The sequence below is a fragment of the Nipponia nippon genome, unplaced genomic scaffold (assembly GCF_047370975.1).
Source record: "Nipponia nippon isolate SJK-2023a ecotype South Korea unplaced genomic scaffold, ASM4737097v1 scaffold_4, whole genome shotgun sequence".
In the NCBI taxonomy this organism is placed as follows: domain Eukaryota; kingdom Metazoa; phylum Chordata; class Aves; order Pelecaniformes; family Threskiornithidae; genus Nipponia; species Nipponia nippon.
Genome location: NW_028262358.1, coordinates 19368853 through 19395332, shown reverse-complemented (window position 1 = coordinate 19395332; position 26480 = coordinate 19368853). Strand labels below are relative to the sequence as shown.

Here is a 26480-nt window from a genome sequence, read left to right as displayed (position 1 = left end):
TTTTTTTTTTTTTTTTTTTTTGCTCGCTCGGCGCTGCTCGGCTGGAGGGAAACACTGAAAAAAAAAAGTTTCCATTGTTAACTAAGAGAAAAAAACCCAAAAAACAACAAAAAAGGCAAAAAACCACCACTGCCGCGTTTTGGCCGCTGTGGGTTAAAGATACACGAGCCATTTTCCACCCCCGGCCGGAGCGGGCGATGCAGGTCCCGCAGCGGGCCCGCCCCGCACCCGGCCCCGCCACCGCCGGCGCAGCCCGGGGCGCCCCCGTCCCCGCCGCCCTGCGCCTGCCGGCCCTCCCCTTCCTCCCCCGGCTACCGCGGCCACGGCCAAGTGCGGTGGCTGCAGCCCTAGGAACGCGGAGCTGAAGGCCACCCGCGTCCCCGTGCACCCAGCTGGAAGGGTGCAGGCTACCAGCCCAGCCATTTGGGCCAGCATGCCCTTTCCCCCAGGCACGGCGGCTCGGTCCTTTTCGGCGTGTCGGTCACCCGCGCCAGACCAAAGTTGGTGCCAAGCCCTCCCTGCCGGGCTGCGTGGCTTCGGGTGAGCGCGTCCCATGTGGGGAGGCGGCCCCCAGACCCCAAACGCGAGGGCTGGAAGCTGCGACGGGCACATCCACTCGCTGTGGCTCTGCCCCGGGGTGTAGGCAGGGCTGCAGCTAACCTGTCCAGGACAACGTCCATCCTTTCCGATGCAGGGTAGGCCGCAGACAGCGCTTTCCCAGCTCCTGTGGCCCCCAAGCACAGGTCCCGCTTGGCAGAGGGAGCAGGCTCTTGGCTGTGATACAGCATGATTTCTGTATCAAGATAACTCATTGGAAATAGTTGTCTGTACGTCAGCACTTCAGGAGAGCAGGGTCTGCGATTCGCTCTCAAAGTAGTAGTCAAGGTCAAACCCAGATGGCAGTTTTGGGGTTGGGCTGGACTGGCCAAGGAAAAAGAAAAAAAAAAACAATCAAACAACAAAAAACCCCAGCAATTTGTCTCTGCTAGGATTTCACAGCTGGGAATTTCCCCTAGAGAGGGAAATTGATGTCACAGCGCATCAGCTTTTTGTAATTACGGCATAACCTCTAGAGCGTAAACAGGGGCAGAGAGGTCTCCGAATCTGCAGAAGGTGTGTGTTGCCAATCCCACAGGCAGACAGACCCAGACACCCAAAATGAGCTTATGTTTGTTTTTCCAGTAAGAGAAATGCTATTTTGAACTCAGTGCAGGAAAAGAGATTTTTTAGACTCTTTCCACTCTAATCCATTTCCTCAGCATCTGTGCTTGGTCAGGAACTGGTCTTTCATGAAATGAAAGTATGTGATCAGTCTTTCTCAGAAAAGTGACCCCGCTGAGTATAATGGCACTATTCATGGGCAGAAGCTTCCTCCTGTCTGCAAATATCGCAGATTCTGGTCATCTGTTGCTCCCATGCCCTGCCTACACACATCAAAAAGCAGGAACTTTTGAAAGAAATAATAAATCCAAGAATACTGCAGATAAACAGGTATCTTCTTTTTTTAAAAGAGCTGCACTACGCTATGCTAATAGCATCTGCATGTACTTGCAAGCGCTACTGCATATCCGTGCGTGTTTTGACTGTTCTTGGGGTTGTTCAAGAGTATTTACACGAGTGTAACCACAACGGGTGCTTAAAGCCCTTTCTTAAAGTCACACAAATTCAAGCACCATCGGATGTTCATCCTATTAGAACAGGACAAAGGAGCGGCGAATTCACTATGGCACGTTTACTCACACAAAACTCCCTAAGGGAGACTTGGCCTTAAAACATGGCAGCATTTTTGTCGTGTAACAGAAACATGTGACGTCCAGAGCCAGAGCTGTTCTGTGGGCATTACATACAACGACAAGCTTTTATTTATGAAGGAAGCGGCGAATAAAAGTGGAAAGAGCAAAAAAAAGTCTAGGGATAAATCCTTTTTCAGAACGGGTAGGTACAGGAGGGAAATAATTGTTTCCAGATTGGAGCCAGGCAGCAGTCCACATTGTATAGTGAAGAAAGAGCAGACAGCTTTCAGCACACGTGTTTCCGATCAAGTGGAAACTGAGCATCTGAGGTTAGCCTAAATGGAAAGCACAAACTGAAACAGGTTGCTAGTCCAATCCAGGGACAAGGATGGAGGCACGGAAGGAGAGAAGTTTCTTTCATAGACAGACGGACGTCTCCAGGCACCAGCACTGCTGTAGTTGCTTCATGCTGCCGAGGAGCCCTCTCCGTGGCTTCGGCATCGTTGCATTAGGTGCTGTACCAAGAGAACAAAAAGATGGTCCCACTCCCACTCGCTTGCAGTCTCAGCGTATATTCTTCAAGTAAAAGTCCAACGTCTTAAAAGATCTTACTTCTGCTTAAGCCATGTTCTTCATTTGCATTTATACTTCCTGCTTCCAGAGAAAATCATTGCAGTGCTTGAGAATACTGAAGCAGGCTGGGTTAGGGCAAACGGTTGATCCGGCCGACTTTTGTGTGGGCAGCTTGTCCTTATTCAAGAGAGTGGGGCCATTAAAATGAACAGGATCTTCCACTTAGGAAGGGCATATATCCACTGCAGGATGTGTTTAGTCCTGAAATAAAGCAAGGACAGACACTGAGAGAAGGGCATGGAGCTGTCCTAACTGTGTAACATCTCCAACTGACACACTGGCTGTAAGTGTTTGGGGAAAGAGGTATCACGGCTGTCAAAGTTAATGGCCTCCCAGCACCTCCGTGTACTTGAAGGGAGACACGTTAATTGTCATGTCTTATTTAAAAACACTTGTGCCAAATGCGCTCGCTGTGCCCCACGAGCAGCGTGTGTGGCTCACCTGGGCTGTGGCCGCTGTGCCCCTGGGTCTGGGGCTGCCGAGTCTGTGGGGTGGTGGCTGTTTGTAGGGGCAGCAGGACGGGCCCTGCCGGGTGTGAATGCCCGGGGGGAAGGGGAGGTTTGGCTGCCGGTGGGAGCGGTGGCTCTTGCAGCAGGAGCGCTTGCGCCCCACTGCAGCCGGATGAGAGGGCTGTTCGGGCAGGAGGGGAGATCAGCTGCGCAGGAAGCGAACGCTGGATAGGAAAAGCGGACAGGACAGTCAAGGCTGTTTTTCTGCTTTCAGCCTCTGCCGTGACCCTAGCTAACGTTTTGCTTTGACTGTTGCTAAAGCCTGCTCCCGGGCACAGCCCTCCAGGGCTAGGGGAGCCCTGGCAGACCAGTACGGTGCTGGTGACCCTCTCAAGCACAGGCAGAACTGTCTTTTGCTACTTTATACACCTTCTTCCTCTGGGGTCAAGGTCCTGGTCCACATCTCAAGGCTTGCCATGCTGAACCCTGGGATAGTATCTAAAAGGTTGCCAGAGTATGAAGATGGTGACCCTGTCCTCTGGCACAATGATGCTCACATCATTGTGAGGGCCTGAGGCTTGGCAACAGACTCCCCATGACTGAGATGTGTTGCAAGTCTCAGCATTTTCCACTCTAAGTGCATGGTATATTCCTTCCCCTGATCTGCTTTCCTTAGGGAAAACCCAGAGACATAGACTGGTTTGAAGAAGAACCCCTTCCCCAATCCAAACCACAATTACAAGCAAAAAAAACCCCAAAATGCCTTATCGAAACAAGGTCCTGTACTGCAGAAATACCTCCTTCCATGGAGAGGGGAGAACAGTTGCACGATGGTTGTTGGCCAACCTAGTCACTTAAATCTTTGGAGGCACTCAATTAGTATGGCATGGGCTGCATTATAAAGCTAGAACAAGACAGAATGGACCACAATCTACTTAGTATCAATCCAACTGTAAAAACACAACAGAAAGAATCATAACAATTTAATCATAAACCAACTACGATCCTCAAGTACCCTCCTCCTTCCATTCTTCCTTTATTATAAGATTCATTTTTTAAATTATTGCTCTGCGTCATGTTTGGACTGGTTGGACAAGACAGCCTTCACTGTGTTTCAACGATGAGTTGTCCAAACTGTCACTGTTCATCCAGTTCAGCATCAGAAGGTCCCTCAGCGTCCTTGCAGTGGAAGGCAGTATTTTACAGCATTTCCTCACCGGTGAGTTGAATCTTACAATCATGTAAAACACAAAAATAAATGGATAAACACAGAGTAATTCTACAGACAGCAGACTTTATGTTTATGCCTCTGTGATGGCGAATAAATCCGGCTAATATTTTGCAAGAAAAAGAACGACAGAAGACTCAAGAAGAAACACAACACTGAATTAGGTGCTGAGAATGGTCTGTGTTCAGGCAGGTACTGTCACAGGCATGGCACACTTCTGGTCTGACTGGGCTGGCAGGGGAAATGGAGGTCTGAGAACAGGGCTCTGGATATTTATCTTGCACCAGCCCTTCTGTATCGCTTCAGTGGTAAAACAGGTCAGAAAGATGCTGTTTTTCCGAGCTCTCAGTGACCTCTGAGCTGGGTTATCTGGTCATTTGCTGCCCTCCTGCTATCCCACAGGAACACATATAAATGGCAGAATTAAGCAGTGACTGGTTAATATTTTCTGTGCCAGCTCCTGTTCAGGGAGCAAGAACACAGCGCTCTGCAGAGACACCTGTAGCAAGTCAATGTAATTCAGGGCAGTCTGTGTACTGCACCCGCCTCTGCCTGAGCTGGTACATCCACCTAGAGCACAAAGGAACCAGTTTTTTTTCTCTGGGAACCTCCTCCACACATTCCTGCCTGCACCTCGCCCCATGCTGCACCAAGTCATACGGCTCGGCACAGCCAAGAAAGCCGGCCAAAGATCTCGGCGGCCTGTTCCTGGCTCTGCCCCTGCTGCGCTGTGGGGTGTTAGCAATGTGGCTTATTGCCTCTCCGCCTTGTTTCACCCGCCTGTGAAACGGGCAGTACGTACTAAGACGTCCTGCGTCTCCTACGGCATTTGTGGCTGTGACCTGCCTGAAGTTTCATATACGCTTGGGGCCCTTGGAGGAAGGGATGCGTACATCCCATACATCCATGCACAGCGCACATCATATGCAGAGCATTAGCGCTGGGCTAAGAACACCAGTTTGGCTCACAGGCTCTAGGTTTTGCAGCAGGACTTTGGAGAACCGTTACAGAGCTCGAGAGTAAAATGTATGTATGGAAAATATTATGCATAGCAGAGTACTCTGACAAGGAATTATATACACACATGATAGGCAAGAAAGTTTATGAACCCTAGGACAAGCACAAGATGTTAGATTTCCTCTTGAGGCAATGCATATATGCCAGTGGTACCTTTATTTTTCCCTCAGCTAATCAACTCCCCAGGGTGAAGACGTGAAGGTCTGATGTGAATGCCCACTGGTTTTATGTCTGGATATGCTCAGCAGTTGGTGTGTGCCACAGCTGTGCTCCCCTGCGCTGCAGCAGTGCTTTACATTGGCACATTGGCCCACGGTTGCTATTTGCTGATAATAAGAATATAAACACATGTGCATGTTTGGGGAGTAACCCATGATTCAGCATTAATGTTTCCTTTTTTTGCATGGACCGAACTAGAGGCACTAGGGGCACATGAAATATGTATTGCTGAGTTTTACTGAGGTTCAGTAAAAATAAAAGTGTAAAGGGAAATTCTTCCCCGTTGGACCCTGAGGCTACTAAAAGTTGTACCGACATCTATGGTTGAGAGGATAAAACAATTAGAATTCAAATACTGCTTCATTGTCTGAAGAGGTTTTTTCTATTCATGGGTCACAGTTATTCCACTAGACTGTGACCACATAACCATAATTGGGCAGCTTTGCATTTGTTTGAGATAGCTACGATCACAGCAGGAAAAAGACAAGCTATTTTTCAAGTGTGCAGTGTGTCACATAGACTGTTTCGGGTTTGGTAGTATACGACGGGGATATTCAGCCCCCGGGGCTGTGAGACTCCACTGCACCTTTTAGGGATGAGATGAATGTGGGATCACAAGAAATGCTGTCCAAGTTTCCAGTCTGCAATGAGTGATCCCTGTGTTTTGAAAAACTGGAAGAAAGAGGGCACTGAAGAGGACATGATTAATGGCTTTAAAGCCCATACTGGGCTGTGGGCATTTAATTTAAAATAAAGCATGTTGGCTCTCTCCAAGAATCTATTTTTGCCTGTGGTATAATAATATGTTTTAAGGATTTACCATACTATTTCTATGATGGACAGATGTTTACCTTTGTCTGTTCCTATGTCTGTGAAAGGAAAAAAGCTGAGCTTTGAATGAGTGCAGCACAGTTTAATAAACTGGCAGATCTAGCCTCATTCTTCATAATTTTGAATAGCTAAAGCAATAGAGCTATGAAAATATTCCTAAATGATGTTGCCAGACAACAGTGTATTATTGGTGCTATTTTCTGTACGTAGCACTGTTCATTGCCACGCAACAAATTGCAAAGGTCAGCAGACCCTGACCCTGAAAAGCAGCTGTATTATAACAGTCACTGGAAAACACCAGTCCTTGCACATAAAATTGTTTCAGGCAAGAATATCTTTCCAGACAGATTGAGATCCACACGCTAGATCATGCTTTTCTTCTGAACGACTAAAGGTAAGTAAAGCCCTTAGGGAAAGAACAGCATACATGTCCACCTCGGAAAATTTTCAGCCCTATCACAAGTTTCTATACATACGTACATACGTGCATGCCCAGGCATAATAAGGGTGCATTTTAATAGTACCAAGAGCAGCTTCTCCATCGCCAACTAGTACTAGTCGGAGCCTTTGTCTCCCTGCTGCCCCCTGCCCTTGCTCTGAAGACATCCACTCCTGGAGCTGTGAACTGCTCTCGGAGCTGCCTCCCCAGTTCTGGATTTGGGCAGCAATTTCAGCAAGGCAGCATAGTTTTCCTTGCTGTGTTCCCACCTCCTCTGGCTGGTATGCCCAGGACAAGGCTCCCTCTTGTGCTGCCCTTCCTCCTCCCCCAAGTGTTTCCAGGTTGCTCCTGGATCAGCAGTTATTTATCTCTGAGAGGGCACATGCCTAGAAAGATTTTTAAGCCACCGCTGCAGACTACAGAGTTTCAGATCACTGGCATTTCCCACTCTACTCCCATGTGCTCTCTAACCCTGGGCAAGTTCCTATGGCTGGAGCTTTCACCTCTGTGTAACTAAACTGAAGCATTTAAACCCACATTTAGGTGCCTGAGTAAGAAGGCAGATTTCAAGAGCTGGGACGGTCCCTCACCTCGCCATGAAGTTTGCCACTCTTCACAACCCTCTGTGCTCCAAGGAAGGGGCTCTCCATTCTTCTTTTCCTTTGGAAAAGGTGAAAGATATTTCATGGGCTGGCAGGTACTAAAAGCTGCTTGAAATTAGATATCTAAAAAGCCATTACAGCTGGGGAAGGAGAAGATCTGGCCCAGAGACGAGACATTAACCATCCATTTCCAAGCTTGCTGAGTGAGAGCTGATGAGCTAGACTGCAGCTCTAAAGGCTTCCTAAATGTTACGTACGGATACCACAGAGTTCCAGCTGGCTGCTCTCTTCTTCCCAGGGGAATTCACTTAATTGCCTAAGTAACTTAATGAGATGCAAAAGTGAGGGCAGAAGAGGAGTGGCATGGAGCCTGCAGGTGCTCAGCAGAACCCCTGCGTATACTTTCCACTTGTTCTTCAACCCTTTTCCATCCTTTGCTCTCCTCTGTTCTGGATACACCTATAGAGACCTGTAGCTTTTGTTGTCTGAAGCAGATTCTCCCACGATCCCTGACAGCAGCGTTCAGGGCCAGGTTACGTAGGCCTTCGGGCTGGCCTGAGGCAGGCAGAGCTGGCAGAAGACGGTGCCACAGAGGGGCATGGCAAAGAGGCTCAAGCTGCTCCCTGGTGGGGAGCTCCCAGCCCTCCCTCCAGCTCCCAGCCCTCCCTTCACGCACCCACGCTCCTGCCACTCTGCCCACAGGCTTCTGCTGTTTGAGAAGGGCAGGATTTGTCTGGTGAGGGGGACAGAGGGACACCTGCCCGGGCAAAAAGAGCACGGAGGAGGGAGAAGCAGGAGAGCTGGTGAGGCTCTGCTGGCCCCAGTGCCAGGTGGGCTGCTTTGCCCTCAGAGACTGTGGCTTCTTGAGGCTGGCGGAGACGTTGCCTCTTCGCCCCTCGTGAACACAGCCTGCATCCCCAGCTGAAGGCACTGGAAAAGCTGGCAGCCGTTGTGGTCTTCTCTCCACCGAGAACAGACTGAAACTGTTTTTCTTCAGGGCTGTTTTACGAGGTGGAGGAAGAGGGCACCCGGACAGAGTGCTAAAGATTAACTTTACAAGCGTGTCTCCCTTTGACAAAATGTTTGAGGTTTGCCAGTTCCCTTACGTTCTCTCCCGCTGGCTGAGGACAGCCTTGTCCTGAATAGGAGAACGGGAACGGTGCAAGAGCTCAGCCGTCTGACATCTTCTTGTCTTCTGGCTCAGAGAGAGGGAGATTCATAAAAGCTGCCAGAGAAATGCCTTGGAAATAACCCTTTCTGATAGGGGAGACCATATCCTGGAAACACCCATCATTTGTTGGCAGAGATACTCACTTCTTAGCTACACAACCCAATTTCTTTACCTCTCCTCAGGGTCATTTTTGGACTGGATTGCAAGTGTGGTTTACGTTAAAAAAAACCCCCAAATGGACCACTTTTTTCCTTCTGGTTTACATTTCCTAAAAGGAACAAAATGTTGAAACAATGAAATATTTTTCTTTTTTACAGCCCTATCTATCATTAAGAGACAGTTTGCTTAACATCTCTTCTTCCCTGTGAAGGTGACGGATGGGGCTGAACAAGACTTACAGGATCCAGTTAGTGAGGTACCATTTGCGTCATCAGCAACAGCGGTCATCAGGGAACCATCTACCATTTTTATTGTTTCGAAAAGAGATGTGGAGGAAGAATGGAGCAGGCTGAGATTTACTCCAGCTGGTGGAACAGACTTTAAAGTTAGACAAACAGAAATTTGGATTCTTTGCAGGAACAGACCCTGTGTGAGGCTCTCGAGTTAGGCAGGGCCCTGTTTTTGGAAGGAACATCACATGAGCATACTCAGACTTGAAACCTCCAAGAAAGACTGTTGGAGGCTGCCTTAGCAAGCAAGCAAGTGGTACTGATCAAGAAAGTGGCGCATCAGTGATGAAGCAAAAAGACTGGAGTTCATCAGAGCTGTCCTGCTCAGCACGCTGGGCCCAGTTCTCCCCTGGGTGTCATCCCATTATAGTTGCCGGAGGGACACTGGAAGGGACTTAAGAATAGCAGGTGCAACTCTAGTCTTCTACAAATCAGCTTCCATTTTGCTGCAGCAGGGTTTCCTTTGCACACTTGAGACCACTGGAGACTAGGGGATGAACTCCAACAACTAACAAAATGCCAGCCATCAGATGTACTGTCTAAACAGTGCTCTCGCCTGCAGAGTTTTTTAAGTTGCATCTTACGCTTCCCAGCCCCTGACTAGAAAGCCCTGAAGTACCTGCACTGTCCCATTCCCATCCTCTTTCCTTTCCCAGGGAAACTGACCTGGATGGGAAGTGACGAGTATAGACAGGTTTTGTGAACTCTTGGAAATACTTCTGAAAGTTGAGATAAGGAGAATGACAACGCCAAAACGCCCATGTTACTGGAAGTGGTAAGTGCCCTAGGAAGCCTCCACAAAGTTCTTGAGACCTATGCCAGGGACTCTCTCACTGCACAGCCTCACTGAAACTCCTAAATTGTCAGTGGTTTTATTTTCCCTCCACACCACTTTCTCACCTTCTCTCCATCAAGATGATGGCCAGTTCTGCTCATGGGGAAACTGTAGTAATTCTGTGGAAACCAAAAGACTGAATCATATAGGGGTGCAATCAGACGATGAGGATTTAGTAATGAATCTGACAGGGACAGAGAGAATTGGGGGTTGGGGCTGTTCTAAAATGAATTAATTTGACCAAACACTTGATAAATTCTTCCCTCCTACTTCCTTTCTGAATGCAGTTATTTGTCCCAGTAGTTGGATTCACTCTTCCATGTCCAAATTAATTTCTTTCACATGATTAACCAGCAGCTGGAAGCAGGTGATGTCATGGACTCTGACATTAGATTGTCATCAAATATTACAGTTCTCTTTTATTTATTTTTTTTTTACCTAAACAACTGCAGTGATGGCTTTGCGGGCTGGTGGCCAGCTGAGTCTCTGCACAGAAACGTAAAGCTCCTTGCCTCTGTTTTCCCATATTCCCCAGCTTGCTTGCTCTCTGATGGAAAAATTAACTTTCATGGCAAGACTCTGAGTAGCACCTACAGTTGCAGTGTATCCAAGAAAAACATACCGCAAGGACCAGGGGAGTCCTTACAGCCCTGGCAAACCAGAGGTTCTTCCCTTTTCCCTTGGAGGAAAAGTACTGCTGGGGCAGCTTCAGTGTCCCAAGGTGATCGGTCAAACAGATTTTTGTTTCAGATGGAAGGTGGATGGAAATGTCCCTCAAATGCAAGCTGTCAATATGAACAAGCATATTACAATTGCATTTACATGGAAACAAAATGTGTCTCAGCTTTTGGCCACTTTGGAAAAAGGAGGATGATGACCTCCGCAGAAACAGCGCAGGACACTTTGCCATTAATGAAATTTGCTTGGCAGTTGTTAACAGATGATGTCTCCCATGTTTACCAGAAACGGGTAATGCCTGAAGTTAATACTGCACTTCATTTTCTGTTAAAAACCTGATTAATAACTTTCATCTTTTTCTCTGTCAAAACTACGCTCTCCCATTCTTAATGCTTAAATGATTCTCAGAGGTTTTTTCCTCAAGTTTGGGGTGAATCAGAGGCATTTGCCTGGTACAGCAGTTGTAAAAGGGGAAGGTGGGGCCTTGCAGTCTCTAAAAACTATGTTTTTTTTGTCAAGTTCTGTCTCCAACAACATATCAGTTTAAAAAGCCCACATCTGGTCTAACCTGTTCTCAATGACAAATGCTGTCTTTGAGAAAGCAGTCTTGATGGGTTGGTTTTGGAATAATTTTTTATGGTTTATTTTCCATTTTAATTTTCAAACATTTCAAAGTGTCTATAACACACTGTGAGCATAAATGTTGATGAGTTTTCATCGATTTTGTTTAATTGAGACGTTAGCTGTATTGCAGGCAAACGGATTTGGAATAGCTATGACAGCACTCGATTTTCCAGATCATTGCAGAAGGATGAGATTACAGTCAAATATTTCCTGTTAATACGCTTAAGCATTTACAATTATGGAAGCTTTTTCATAAGTAAATGCAAAATTATTGCAGCAATTCTGAGTATCAGCAGGGTTTGAAAGCTTTTGATTAATTTTGGTTACATTTGAAATAATCATAATAATTTGAGAATAAGAAACCAGATCAGTCCCTGGGAAGACTCCCATAAAGTGTATTACATCACACCTGAAATAAGTTCTGGCTCTTTCTCTGGTATTTAGATAATCCATGAAAAATCCCCCAAAGGCTAACAACTGTAGAAGGAAACACAAATTATAGTCTGCATATGTTACCCAGTTACATCCAAAGAAAAATACCTACCGATTCAAATGGGCTAAGGACCAGGTCTTATACTGTACACCTAAATTAGAAATTCAGCTGTCTCTGGGATAGGAACTGATCAAGTTCTCTCTTTCAGAATTCAGTTCAAAATCCCTTCAAGCACTGTCTCCAAGGAAGTACTTTTTTCCACATTTCCTATTTTCACTTATACTGTTCAAAAATTGAAAGCAAGGATTTACATACAAGGTACTAAATAATCTACTGAATTCAAATCAGTTTCCACTGGGTAGATATATTTTTTCCATCTACATTTAAGGTAAGCATGCCGGGCAGCCTTTCTTTTTAACAAGCTGATGTGATGTAAACAGGATGAGTGAATAGGTAACTCCCTGCAGCTACAAGTGGAAGAGCTCCGAGCATTTGGCAGTGGTGAGGCCAGTCCTCCCCACAGCACAAGTCAGAAAACAGAGGGCAACAGCAGTGACAGTGCGATGCCCAAGGCAATGCAGGGAAGCAGTAGCAGAGAGAGCAATAAGAGCTCTCTTGCCTGCCAGCCCATGCCAGAACCCCCCTTGGGGCTTGGGACTGTAAGGACAGCCTTGGCTCTGAGAAAAGGACGGAGCTAAATAGCTAATAATAGCTAATAATAGCTAAAGCCTTTTTCCTCATTCCTGTTTTCATATGGTCACGTTTGCATGATGAACTTTAGCAAAGCCAACGCACCAGGTACGTTACTTGTACGAGTTCCTGCAAGTAACTGTTCTTTCGACACAGTTATTACATTAGCTCTTGTAGTAGCTGTTGCAAGCTCGTCTGCAGCTGTCTCTGCTCGGCTTGGCCCAGCCACAGTTTCTCAGCCCATATGGACAGCCCTTGTTTTCCATCGTGTCCTCTCCCTGCAGGTGAATAGCAAAGTCCACCTTCAGTGGTGCTCAGGCAGTTCCAGGAGACCCTTCTCGCTCTGCCCAAACTCCCAGCTGTTATTAGCTATGCCCATACTATTCTAATGCTTCTTGGGCTCACGCTTATTGTCCTCATGTTTATTGTCCTCACACTTCTGCCAGTGTTTCATAAAACTCCCAGGGCCAGATCCAAATGCTGAAGGGAAGAGAATCACCAACTCCTACAGGCGCTCAATCAGATCTTTCCTTTACGGAAAAACATGCAGTCCTGCAGAGAGGGTTGAATTTAAAAGCTCACTAGAGCATCATTGGTTTTGCTGGTTTGGTTTATGAAGGGCAAATATCAAATAAAAGCATAGGAAGCCAACCCAAAAAAGGGCTGGGATGCATAGCTCCTGTCTATTTCATTTGCAAAACGTACTTAGGTAGCCTTTTACTTACAGTTTATCCCATGGAGCAGCCACTGAAACACTGCTGAAAGCTGAGAGCATCACCTCAGTACCTGGACAGCCTGTTACAGAAGCAGTGCTACTGAAACCACAGAACGTGGGTTATTCTACAGAAGAAATGGGGAGGCACCGGGAGCAGATTTCTGTTTTCTTTTAGCAGCACTGCTCACCTGGAGAACCCACAGGTAAATAAGGGAGGCCAGAAAGGAGCTAGTCAGGGGGCCGCATGGAGAAGGGGAAGCCGTGCCTAGAGGAGGAGCAGCCCCACAAGCACCGCAGTCGGGCAGTGGCTGCAGCCCCAGCCCTGCTGATCAAAACTCTTTGTCCAGGCGGTGAAGCAGAAGCTTCACCATAAGAACAAAGAGGGTACAGACATTTCTGCATGGGTGAAAGGTGCCCAACTGAAAAACTTCAAGTATGGGACATTGCGACTCCTAACACTGCAGCCTTCCCTCTTCCTCCTGGGCGACCAACTGCCAAAGGCAACTGGACGCAACACTGGCCTTTCCGGACTTAGGAAATGCAAATACAGTTTTATTTCCTTCCTGACCCTTGGCTCAAAACATCTGCAGCTCTATAAATGAAAAGCAACCACTGCTATTTAGCAACTTCTTCTGCCCCTGCTTCATTTTGCCAGGAGATGGAGGCCATGCTGTGATGTGGCCATGATGCACCACGGGTGTTGTGGTGACGTCTGAGAACTTTCAGTTGGGCTCCCCGGGCAGCTGGCACCGTTGCTCTTCATCTTGCATCTCGTCTAGTAGGACGAAGACTGGCTGGCCAGGTAATCAGCTACAGCTTGGAAATTCTAGTCAAATTGAGAAAAAAAAATGAAAATGGAGCCTTCTTAATCAGAAACATCTTGGGTTTCTGTTCCGGACCAGACAGTTGAGTCGGCATTCTCAACTTCTCCTGTCCCTCCAGTATGTGATAGAAGAGCCAGCTGCTGGTGATGCTCCCTTTGCGTCTCTACTAGAAGATAAAGCTGATCAAGTTTTGCCTGATGAAGCCAGGGCCATGAGTGTAGGTGCTACTTTTTTGGAGGAGAGCTCTGGCAAAGCTTTTCATCCCCCTTCTTCCTGAAGAAACTCTGGAAAATTATTGGAGGCAATTGGTTTCAGTCAATTTGGTGGGGCAATGCTGGAAACCGCATAGTGGTTGCTGAAAAGTTCTTCAAAAAGGAAGTGCTGGGAAGGAGAGGACCTCTGCAAATTTTTGAAACTGAGTCCACGAAAACTTTCATTTGTCAGCTTAATCTTCATGGATTCAGCAAAATGGAAGGGGATTCTCCAGTATCTGCCTCACCTGACAAACTTCAAGCACTAGCAGCAGCAGGTTCTGCTTTTGGCGAGGTACGTCTGTCCTTCCATACGTGAAATAAGTCTCAGGATATTCTGCTGGCATAGATTTACGTTCATATACAGTCAGCCTTTACAAGGTAGCAGACGAGGACGGTAGTGAATGTCCTGATTTTGTCTGTCCGGTCATTCTCAGCAATTCTTGACACACTACTCCTGAGGAGCAAAAATGCTGAAAAAATAGGTTTTGGTTATTTCCGCTTACTTTGAGCCCAGGAAATGGAAAGATAGTCTCATCATATTGTGCTTTTTTTGTACTTGCTCCATATCTTGCCGTACCAAAAAAATTAAATTTTCTTGTGGCACTGCTGAATGCTGACAAGATACATGTCAGCATTATATTATTACCTACGCATTCATTCCACATTGAAGTGGCTGAAAACCACTGATATTTGGGGCTCTACATCCATTTGTACACTTTGGAAAATTCTACACTTCTCTGCTCCCAAATGACAAAAACACAAGGGGGGGTTATGACTTAACAGAACTGTATTGTAACATTTTATTCAGCCTCAACTTTAGGTTTAAAATGCCCCTAAGAGGCCTTTTTAATACCCATCTTTGTCTTTTTTGAATCAAATGCTTAGTTATCGTAGCTTTGTCTTTCTCAGTCTGGAAATGCTGCCAACTAGCTCCTCTCCTTTGCATTTTTTAGTTACTCTTCTATTATAACTCCTATTTCAAGGGAGATTATCCCCACCTGCTATGAACCTGTAAGCAAAGTGCTGGTGTAAAAAACACAGCACCAGCTGCATTCTCACTGGACATGGATTTGAAGCAAGGCCGCCTGAAAAGAACCCCAGACATTCAGCCTGCAGTGTAGGAGCTGCTTCTGCGGAGGAGAACGATCCCTTTGCATCCGCTCTGCAGGAGGACACCCAGACATCTTCACCCAGCAACTCCACACCTACCGAGCCACGTGCTGAAGCAACAACACAGATCGGAAGTGCCCGTACATCCCTATCACCACAACTCCGCAGCCACACCCTGGTTGGTGTCCAGGATGCAGCTTCTGCTCCATCTCATGCTTCACCACAGCCCGTTCTACCTCCTGTACCAAACAGTCCTTTTACACTAGGGCTGGGGGCTTCCCACCTTTCCATTTGGGCATCCATGTTCAGCAGCTATGCAGGCGCTCTGGGCTAGCCTGCTTCACTTCTGGGACCCATGCCTTTCAACGTCCATGCTGGCCACAGCCGCTGCCGTTGCTATGCCAAGGCCACCTCCCAGCCAAGCTCCAGCGCACCCTCATTACCCTACTTGCACCTGCCATCTAAATAGTGCAGCTGCAGGCAACGGGGTTGGACCCCAACACTAGAGACAGCACAGATGCTAGGTAACAAGTGAAGAGAGTGTCATAGAGCTAGAAATAGATTACTGTAGAAATAAATAATAATAAAGTGTTTGTGTTCTCTATAAAAAATATTTTCCAGTTGTCTTGTCCTGTCTCTACAATCTCACAGTTACCGTCTCTACACCCTGAGGGGCTGCAAGCAGGGAGATGAACTGGTTTGCTCCAGCCCAGGGAACACCAAGGCCCCAGGGACTCGCAGTGCACCCAGCAAAACCCAGCAAAAGGGCAGCGTGTGGGTAATTTAGTAGCTGCACCAGCAGCAAGGGCCATTCACAAAAAAAACAGTCATGCATAGGTCTTGGTGAGTCAACGCCCCTTCCTCCCCTCAGGTCAGACTAGGGGAGAGGGGCTGCAGGGAACAGACTTGGGGTTCTCCTGCCCATCCCGCATTACATCTAGGCATAACGACAGCCTTGCAGCTGGCAAAGTTACCCAGCTGTCCTACAGGAGTCACACACTGTCCTTTCTGTCTGCATCATGAGTGGGTATGCTTCTACAGCACACTGGAAATGACACAGTAGAGCCCAGCGCTCAGTGACCGCTGGATGCTCAGCACTGGCATTGATCGGTGACCCTGGGATTCACAGGAACGAGTACTGTCAGCAAGCAATTCCCTTTCCCTCCCTCCCTCCTCTTTCTCTCTGTCATTTTGAAGAATAGCTCATATTATGGTTTATCGCCATATAACATTGTTGACCATCAGGAAACCTTCGGAAACCAAGGAAAACAAACACCCTGTGACAAAACTCAAGTGAACAAGCCTGATGCAAAATGCATCGGGCCTCCAGTGGCTTCAAAGGCACTCAGCACTTGGCAGCATGAGCACCACAGTGAGCTCAGCATCTGGCAGGACGGACCCTGAGTTAGGATGACAAGGAGAGGCAGAAGCAAAGAAGAATATTAGAAAAAGATGATGAAAGATGCATTACTTTCTGGGATGAGATGGGCAATGCAGCCATGTAGGTATTTGTTTAGAGCTCCATCTTGCAATACGATCCCTATTTAGAAGTCTGATGTGTTTTATTAGGACTTCTGGCACAAATTGGACTGCAGACCTCCAAAACAGTCTTGGTTTTGAAGGAGGCAGAGTTAAAGGTTTTTGGATTATCCATTCTTTGTCCCATCTGCTGTTCTTTCTTTCTCTTTTTAGCTCTTTCTCCTTTGGTGGGGACTGGTCAGCTCATGTGGCGTTTAGAGTCAATCTTACAATTTGCAGACACTAATGGAGGTGTTTGCATTCATTGCTGTGTATGTTCAAGTAGCTATTCTTTATGATTCAATTTTTCTTCCATGAGTCAACTTATGCTTGTTTCAGACTTCACAAGAAATATTTTACAGCAAAAATCCTCCCAACAGTATAAGCTAAAATTTAGATCAAAGTATTTGGTACATCCCTTGAGCAAAAGTTTTATTTTATATTTCTTTATAATAAAGAAAGGAGAAGTCCTTCTAGAAAAGTCCCCAGGAGGCTGGTATCATTTATATGCTTTTTTCCCCTCTCTTTCAATAGAAGATAATATCCTATTTATAGGAGTCCATTGGATAGTTCAAATAAACCAACAAAGAATAATAAGAGATGCTGACAACTGGCCACTTTCAGCACAAGCTTAGAACGATTAACCGTCCATCAACTTTGCAGTATAGTTTGGCTGAACCAAAAATTACGTTAATGTTGTTAACATCGAAAGGAACTATTTCAGCATGTCAGAAATATATTGGCTTTACAACAAGATCAAAGCACACGACAAAACATCACAACCTCAGGCAAGGTTCCTCCCTCTGACTAAATCTGGTGGATGCAGAACAGCTTTGAGAAGACGCTTCTGTGAGGAGTGGGAGATGTGGGTCAGCTCCTCCTAGATGGAAAGCACATTCAGATCTGGGTTTTACACTGCCTGTGTGAGTGCTTGTGTTTGCAGAAGAGGTGGCCACTACCACCACCAATTTTATAATGTTAGCCTGCTATTTAACTCTTTTTCACTGTAAGTATTTTAAGAAGGAAAGATTTCATTTGGGGTTGAATAAAGCATGTTCCACAACTCCAAGCAACACTTTGCAGTTTTTCTTGTGAACGCAAATAAACCCCAGATATCTCTACTGTGAGTCAGTTCAAACTGATTTCAGCCCAACTCTGATTTATTTGGCTCAGCCACCAAACTGAAAATTTATTCAAATGACCTTAAGAGTCAGAAGCTCATCGACATAAGTGAAAAACATATGTATATAATAAGCAGGAGTCACTCTGTCCAAGAGTTTATTCTCTAAGGAACAAGTCAGGCCTTGGAAAGGTTCCTATCTCTGTGTTGCATGAACATTTAGGAAGTTTGTGCAGGAACTGGGAAGCCAGCCTGGACTACCAGTATCCTAAATCAGTGCCCAAGCCACAAGCTCTTCTCTCCTCGCTGCTCAAATCTCCCACTTCCTTTCTGCAGTAAAACTACTCTGGTTCTAGTGGTTAAAGGCTCTCCTCACTATCAGAAGAGGCAGCTTCCTTATTCCCTTAGTGTGCACAAGGTTCAATTCAGAGACCATTAGACACATTAGCTCAGCACTGAGATTAGAATCAACAGAGGTTCTGTGTTCAGATATAACCTCTACGGTGGGAACAAGTTCATCTTTTCAAGGTCTAGGAAACCTCATCTGCCATCACCTGTGCGTGCATTTGCTGTGGCATTGACTGTTTTAACTATAGATGGGGATCTGAAGGCTAGACTTGATTCAGCATTCACAAGGTGTCTTCCTTGAACAAGCAGAGTAGGCTTTGAGCTTATAAAAAGTGTCACAATGGCCTTCCGAGACAAGAAATTACTTTAAGAGATGAGATGATTTAAGATAGCTGCACCAGGTGGAAGAATGAAATGAATCTGATGTTGTTACGGAACCTCCTGTATAAATGTTGAAATAAACAGGAACTTGAAAAGCTCCGAGAAAGATACAGGAGACAAATGCAGTTTAGGGTTGAAAGCAGAGGTGGGTGAGAAACGATCTAAGCGTTGGCATTGTGTGCAGTACAGTGGGCACTGCTCATCTTCATTAACGACAGAGCACTTTGCTACCCGCTCCCTGGAGGGGGTGCCTCAAGGCACTTCTCACTCAGGGTGACTATCCTCTTTCCCATGCAGATGGGAAAACTAAGGCAGGGAGAGGTAAAAACCAACATTTTAAAAACTGGCCAGTGATTTTTGATGTCTCTGTTTCTGCATGTCTGAAAGGAACCCAGTCTGGACTGAGCCACAACTTTCACAAACCTCATGACTTTCATGAAGTGTGGAATATTGTCTGCTCAGCATGTATAAAAATGAGGCCCAAAGCATCTCAAATGCAGCATGTGAAATGAGTACATGGGAAATGTTGGTTTCTTATATGCTACTCTTGCTCATACAGAAAGTCACTACCATTACTGTTTCCTTTTCTAAATTACAGTGAAGGCATATTTCTTCTTTTTAAATAATATATCTGATTTTGACATTACTTATCACAGCTTTTGTATTCACATTTGAATACAAGCTGTAAGTTGACCAGAAATAACATGGAGGTATCAGTGGAGCTGCATTTGTTTTTTCCTGTATGAGTAAACTCATCTCACTTGATAGGGAAGATGAGGAAACTGCATCTTCCCTACATCTCATGAAGAACACTAATTTTTTTCTTTTGGATATGGGTATTGCAGCTCTTCTGACAGCACTACACCCACCCTCTGTCTTGCCGAGTTTTATACTGCCTTCAGTGACAGCACAGATTCTGGAATTGAACTGCTTGGTGACTGTCAGGCAATGTGTCCACAGGGCGGGGGTATTCTTTTACCAGGGATTTCAAGCACAGAAAAACTCCTGACTGAACCATGCAGAAACCAAGCAGATTGTGGGCCCCCGGTCTAGATTTTCACAGGGCTGCTTTGCAGACAGCCAATGCCAGGGAATTCAGACTGCATCACTGAGCGCGGATCCAAATTCTGGTGCAACACCTCCCTTTGCTCAGGTGCTCACATCAGCTCTACCACAGTGCCTTGGCTTTTCTGCTGCTTTCCGCTCCTCCTTATATTTGCAATGTCCTCTCCTCTGTAATTCTCTATTGGGTAATGACTTTCTGCCAGGCTAACTTCACCTTGACAATGTCAGATCTATATGCTGTTCTCTTCTATTTCTCACTCCTTGACTATTGTATATTGTTATGTGATCTGTTAAATATCAGCTGTACTTCAACCCAGCCCTGGCTGAAATGATCTCCAGGCTCTACCTGGGCTTTGGGAGACAAATACAGACAAGCTCAAATGGATACAGCTTTTCCACCACCAACAGTCAACTCTGGCCCATCTGTGACAGTTGCAGTATGACTGTATTTCGTGAAGACCGTTTTTGACCAAGGATGAGTGTCACCCATAACGCCTGCAAAGTTTTGCTGTTCTGGAAACATATTACTGTTATATGAAAACATCTGTGAGATGTATGGGAACACCAAGGTGATTTGGGTGAAATATGGCAATGGAGTGGAAAAAGGCGAGCTTAGCTGTGCTTACAAAAAAATATGGGTGAGGAGTATGATTCATTAGCAAAGTGCAAGACCTTGCAGAATTTAAAAATAATTAGCTTCTCAAGTTCTTCTTGAAGCAATTGATGCTTGTCAGATGGGGAAGAGAGGAGGGAAGTTATAAAGAAGAAGATGAGAAGGTACTAGTTATTGCTATTTTCTTGATCTGAGATCTATGCTTGAACTTCCCTGACACATAAAAGAAATCTTTTGGGTTTTTTCTTCAACTTACTTACAGTTTCATTGTACAAGAGGAAAAATAAAGCCTCAAGGTTTTGAAAAGCCACAGTGGTTTAACTGTAGATTTATTTGCCTTAAAACTGCTTTGTCTGATCAGTAGAAAATCTCTGTATGAATTCACTTATTTAATTTATCTTAAAATGTAATAAACTCTTCAGTTACTGCATAACTGAAAATCAAACTGCCTTGAACCAGTTTAACTAAATTGGTTCAAAACCTAATTTAAGGCTTGATTAAATGGTGTTAATGCAAAGTTAAATAAACTAAATGCCAGTAAAGGCTATTTTAGGAATGGCCACTCCTGCTGAAGGGGAAGGGGTTTAAAACAAACTTACTTAATTTACTTTAAAAGTTAGTAAGATAAACTATTCTAAGTGCTTCTGTGCAGAGAAGCTTGCAGAAATATGACAATGGATTCTTTGGAAAACTGCTGCTTCACATGAGTACATGAGTGAAGTTCAGAAACAGAAAGCGATTAAGCCTTGCTTTTTTTAAAACAAAAATCAAAAAAGGACACTTTTCCCCTTACCCCTTAGGGGAGCGAAAAAATATCTCTTTGCTTACATTCTCTCAGATTTCTTGCCGTTGCTGCTAGAGTTGTAGCTCCAGCAATGGGAACACTGGTCACGATACAACTGTGCCAGCAAAGACAAACTGGGCTGAATCCGAGTGCCTGAACAGTGTGGTGGAATCCAGCAAACAACGTGGCTTCGCAACAATTGCTCTGGCAGTATCAGGAGTTTTGCAACACGAGACGTTTCACAGATAAATTCTCCAGAGAGGGCTATAGGAGCACCTAATGTATTTCGCAGGAATCTCATTACAATAAAAATCCCCTCAAGGGATTATCACACAGTGTAACCGAGACTGCAGATGTGTCTATGTCAAACAGCTAATCCGGCTACCAAGGAGACGTCCATGCATAGAAGGCCTCTGCCCCCTAGTGTATATAGCAAGACTCTCTTTTATAGGTTATGGAGGAGGGAATCTCCTTGAAATACAGCCAGGGAAAGATTTATTTGAATATTAACATCTAATTGTCATTCCTTACCCACGTCCTCCCCACGATGACTATCAGCAGAGGGCCCAAGTAAATTGTACAGGTTCATCTGCATAGTTACAGGGAATGTCTTGTTTTGTCTGTCATGTGCATTTTTAAAAGATGTCAGACATGTATTTTCCTTTTTCCCAGGACCGACCTCATTTCAGTTGAAGTCATTATTGATTTATCATTGACTTCAGGCAGAGCAGAGCCGTGTTAACTCACAGTTTTCCGAGTCACATGAACAGGTCTGCTGACTTCTCAGAGCCTGGGATTGTCTGAAGGATTCGTCCCAAGATCTGGAAAGCCAAAGAGATACCAACAACTTTAAAGGCATAATACTGCTTTTCAGGTTGGTGCGTTTGTCTCCTAAAGAGATATTTGATTCTTTAGCAAAACTGTACAAAACACGTACATAAGGAGGCAGGAGAAAATGTCTGAATGAGACAGTGGTCCAGAGGGCACCATGGCAGCAGGAGCTTTGCTGTCCTGCTCCTGTTTGATGGGCCTGCAAAGAACCTGTGCTTAAAAGCAAGACTTTGGTAGTATTGCACTGATTTGGATCCATCACCGACTGCTTTCTGACTGCACACTTAACCAGATTTGATTCCTGTTCCCCTCCCACCACCGTGGCCTCATCTGTTTGACTCAGGTCTCGTGTTTCGCTCATTGCTACACACACTGGAAAGTAGTCATCTACACAGCTTCTGTGATGCTCTAGGCCCTGGAATGAATGGACCATGAGATGATCTCAGGTCTATGCAATACCATGGGAGACATGCACTGAATGAACATTCACGGCACAGACAGTTAGTATCCCCTTACGGTGGAGATGTGCTTCCAAGGATCAGATCAATAGCCTGTAGTCTAGAGGACTTCGGATCCATATTTTATCTCTGTTCTAGGCAGAAGTACTGGAGCATAAGTCTGAACTGGCTGGCTGGATCTGGGGCTTCATGGATACACCAATGTGGGATCACTCTTTAAAAATCAACACAGAAGTATGACACCACTATAGGATACTCATCTACAGGTGGCACTCCGTCATGAGCCCTGGCTGCATGCTAAGTAATCTTACGAATGAGCAGATCTCCTTCAGTTATGAGGTAAATGTTTATTTGGTATTCAGTGATGACCTTTCCTTGAGGGACTGCAGATTTACAGAGTGGAATAAACTGAGCAAGACTCTTGGAAAGTACTGTCTATTCTAGCATAAAACCTCAGATATGCTGGGCCTGACCCTATTCATATCTTCTGTGTAAGCAGAAGAGGCTTTAATGTTATTTTGACAAATGGTGGCGTGTCTGTTTCCATTCAAAAGCCAAGGGAGCGTCTCAGTGTTTGAATTTGTGTCAGTATTCCTATTTCCGGGTATTATTTATACCTCCTGAAATCAAACGGCCACAATTCCTTGGATATATTTGGAGGACTGTAATACTTTATGCCCAAAAACTCCCTGAGATCTCCTACTGGAAACATCTAAGTACTAACATGGAGCACGTTAGGGCAATCCCACAGAACATCCCTATGTCCTTCAGAACAACCACCGGCCTGGCGACCATTGCTTCTCGTGAGAGACACTGATCTCCCAAGTCAAAAAGCTGCGATGCGGCTCGTCACATGATTTTCCTAGGAATGGGCATACTTTACATTATCTGTGAGAGACCCTTCAAGGAAACGACTTCACAGATCTGTTTAAAGAACAGAGAAAAAGCAGAAATATTCTTGATGGTCATATGAATACAGTGCGGGGCTTTGCTCAAAGAGTCTTTTAATTTGCTCTCAGGTCAGATACTTCTCATGTGATGCAGCTAGGAAAAAACCATGTGAAGAGCCATTCTGACTGAAAGCGATGTGGTAGTAGCTCTCGAGGAAGGAGAGACTGAAACAACTCTTTGTCTTCCTATTACCCACTTCAGGGTACAGGAGAGGAACACTGAGTTAAGCTAAATTTTTGCCTCTGAAAACTACAAAGGAGGCAGGCAGACCATGCACTCTCAGAAAGACAGATGAGTTTCACGTACCCACGGCCCCAGTGCCATCCGTTCTTGTGCTTTCATGAAGGTTGCGGTACGTGTAATTTTTCCAAACGCCCTTTGTTAGGTTGCACAAGACCTACACCTCTTTGCACGTGTCCAACAGGGTGAGAGCAAAAGGGAGGATCCAGTGGGAATGTGGAAAGAAGCAAGGAATTTGCTTGTCTCTCAACTCCAGGCCACAGACCTGACTAGACGCCTGTGTAATTCATGTTAATTTTCTCTTCTCCCAGAGCCCTTTGTACTCAAGAGCAGCATTTTTGAGAGAGAAAAAAAGCTGCAAGTTTAGCTTCTAAAGCATGTTTAGCTTCTAAAGCTGCTGAAAAAGGCCACCTGGGCTTGTAAAACCAGTTCCCATCCCTTCAGCCCCTAGAAGAAGGAGACAAAGCCCACCCAGCAGTGAAGGGAGAAGGCTGTTAGCAAGGACGGGACAAGGCCTGACTTGCTCATCGCTGTTGTCTTGCAGCCTGATTATGAGCATGGCTTTTAGTCAACCTGTAGGTATTTACGGCTTCTGAAATCCACATGGCTGTGCTGAATGGGGTATCTGTCACCTGCTGTTGAACCAAAGACAGCTTGCTTCCTAAGAGGCTGCCCAACTCAGGGGAACATCCACATGCCTTGATTTCAGGGGGCTCGGGATTGCGTGGAAGCCTCAGCTTTCATTTGAAAAAGGAAGTGGGGAAAAAACCCCCCTCGCTTCTTTCTCTCTGATATTTGAGGGGGAAAATAGAAAAACAGGTGTTAGCAATGAAAATTTCCCGAGAGATTAAAAAAGCAGAAGGCAAATGAAAACCACTCAGTATTACTATTTAAAATGTCAGGATTTGGAGGAAAAGGGGAACCTGCATCAGAATTCTGGGGCATGTGGCCTTGATAACACAACCAAATAATTTGCAAGTCCTGGGCATCTACCGAGATAAAGGTAAATACAGATATACCGCTGACTGGAACTGGCCAGAGGAAGGGCAGTGAAGTGAACCTAGAATTCAGAAAAACAGCATAAAAAGGGAAGGGGAAGAGTGGGCAAGAAAAAGCATTAATTACCAAAGATTGCTGCGTCCGTTCTATGGTAGAAATGGAGTGAGCTGAGGGAGAAAAGAATAAGTGAGATGCTGACGGGTGTTAGCGAAAAATGAAGAAAGTTCACCCTTTCAAGTTGCTCCTGACTCAGCAAATCACTCCATATGGATGAAATCTGCACGCAGCTCCAGTGACTTTAATGGGCCTAAGAACAGCTTACCTCTTGCCTGCACAGATTTATGGCAGGCCAGGTGTTTCGCTGGGACGCGCTTGCTGCTGGCTCGGTGATGACTCTGGGCAGGCTCAGATGGAGCGGCCAGCTGCCAGCGAGGTGAAGAGCAGCGCAGTTCAGGCTGTCAATGCTTTGGCTTTGAAGACGTAAAATGTTTTAAAACAGATAAGTATTTTTACTATTATCCCAAATTTGTGTCAGATATGTAAGCTCCACCTAAAAGTAAAGGAGTGTAAAACTGCTGTCAGTTGTGGAAAATCTGAGTGCAACCAAAATTGCTCCTTCTCCTAATATTAAACAAACTTGATGAGCAGCTGGGCGTACAATGCATGAAGGATTCGATTCATCAGACAAATTCCCACTTAAAAAAACTCCAGCTGGATCAAGTGTCCAATGAAAAGGAACACAAAGACCAAGGATAGACACAGCCTTTGAGAGAAACCTGTTACGACGAGCTCTGATACTCTGCTAGTGAAGAACGCAGCCAAGCACACAGTTTATCAGTTTTCCTAAATTGACTTTACCTTGGCAAAGGACAGCTGGCCATGCTTGGACAGGCAGCTCTCTGGGGCTAGGAAGAATTTTACATGGAACTTATTTCTGTGTGCAAAGTGACTCAAAATAAGGATTACAGGCATAAGGAATGTGTATCACTTGTCACCAATATTGTGCAGGAAATTCGGGGAAAAGAATGCGATGGCCAACTTAGATTTGGAATCTGCAAAATATTCCATTTTGTCCAATGATATAGAGCAGGACGGTTCACTGATTGTACCTTGCGTCTCCTTCATTGCCATCTTACCCTTCATTCCTTTTGTACCCAAGATCATCACGGATGGCACAAAGCAAAGAGGAAGGTGAAGCTCTGCTGCAAATACTCCCTGTGTCTGTGCCTGAGGTTCCTCCTAAGCAACAACAGCAGCAGAGGGAATTCACCATGACTCCAGTTTGTGTCTCTGCCCCCACAGCTGATGAGCTACAGAGCTGCCAGAATCTTAATTTCACTTCACTGTTGCTTGATAAAGCAATGGGAACAGCAGAGGCACAGGAGTGGTTTGTACGCTGATTGAAAAGTGGTTTCATCTGTCTACAGGATTATCTTGCTTACTGTCATGCTATTTTTTTTTTTTATTTTAAACAAAAAGGCTTACACTCTGAAAATACAAACTTCTCACACCCATAGCAAATAATGTGAAAACGTTTGTCATTTTCCTTTATTCATCCCTCTGATCTATAAACCGAGCAGAGGTCAGATGCAACTCCCAGAGAACAATTCTTTGGCCCTTTCCTCCGGTTTCTTTATTTACTCCTCTATGCTTCCCCCTTACCTTTTTATTTCAATCAGGATCTGCACACTCGCATAGCTTTCCCATTTATTGAAGGCCATCAATAAGCATTTAAATGCCTTAGAAATGCCGGTGGCTCACTTAGTTACGGGGTCTGTAAAAACATAAGTTATGGCTGTAAAGCCAGGCGTTTTCAAGCAATTAGTTTAAAATTGCCTTTCGCTGGCATTATAAAATTTCACGCATCCGGCTGTGAGGCTGCAGCCGTTAAGCTTGAGGGGAAGCGGAGGGTGCTTTACCAGGCAGCTCACTCCTGTTACCTACACGCTTCGTGTTTCCACACAGCCACTTAACGGCAGCCGGCAGCACAGGGCCCCGGCCGAGCCGAGCCGCCGGTTTCCCCCGCTACCTCTGAGGGGAGAAGCCCCGATATCGGCGGCCGGGTGCGGGAGCCACGGCTCCAGCCCGGCAGGCCGGCGTCCCCCCTCGGGCCGCCTCCGGCCCCAGTGACCCCTCGCAGCCGAGAGACCCCACGACCGCCCCACTATGGCGGCGCAGCCACGGCCGCTGCCTCACAGGCCGCCTCACGGCCGGAGAGACAGGACGGGGAGAGCCGCC

The 26480-nt window shown here is 45.7% G+C and overlaps 1 long non-coding RNA gene across 4 annotated transcripts; it reads right to left on the bottom strand.

Moving 5' to 3' along the window:
- Positions 1-1879: 1879 nt before the first annotated feature.
- Positions 1880-26437, bottom strand: LOC148053178 (uncharacterized). Of its 4 annotated transcripts, none has more exons than XR_015708223.1 (4): positions 25905-26437; positions 24565-24792; positions 21443-21584; positions 1880-2567 (listed from the first exon to the last, which is right to left on the bottom strand). It is a non-coding gene; the product is annotated as an uncharacterized LOC148053178 (long non-coding RNA). The 4 variants fall into 4 exon arrangements; XR_015708224.1 differs by having other exon boundaries at positions 21511-21584; XR_015708226.1 differs by having other exon boundaries at positions 24565-24712.
- Positions 26438-26480: the final 43 nt, after the last annotated feature.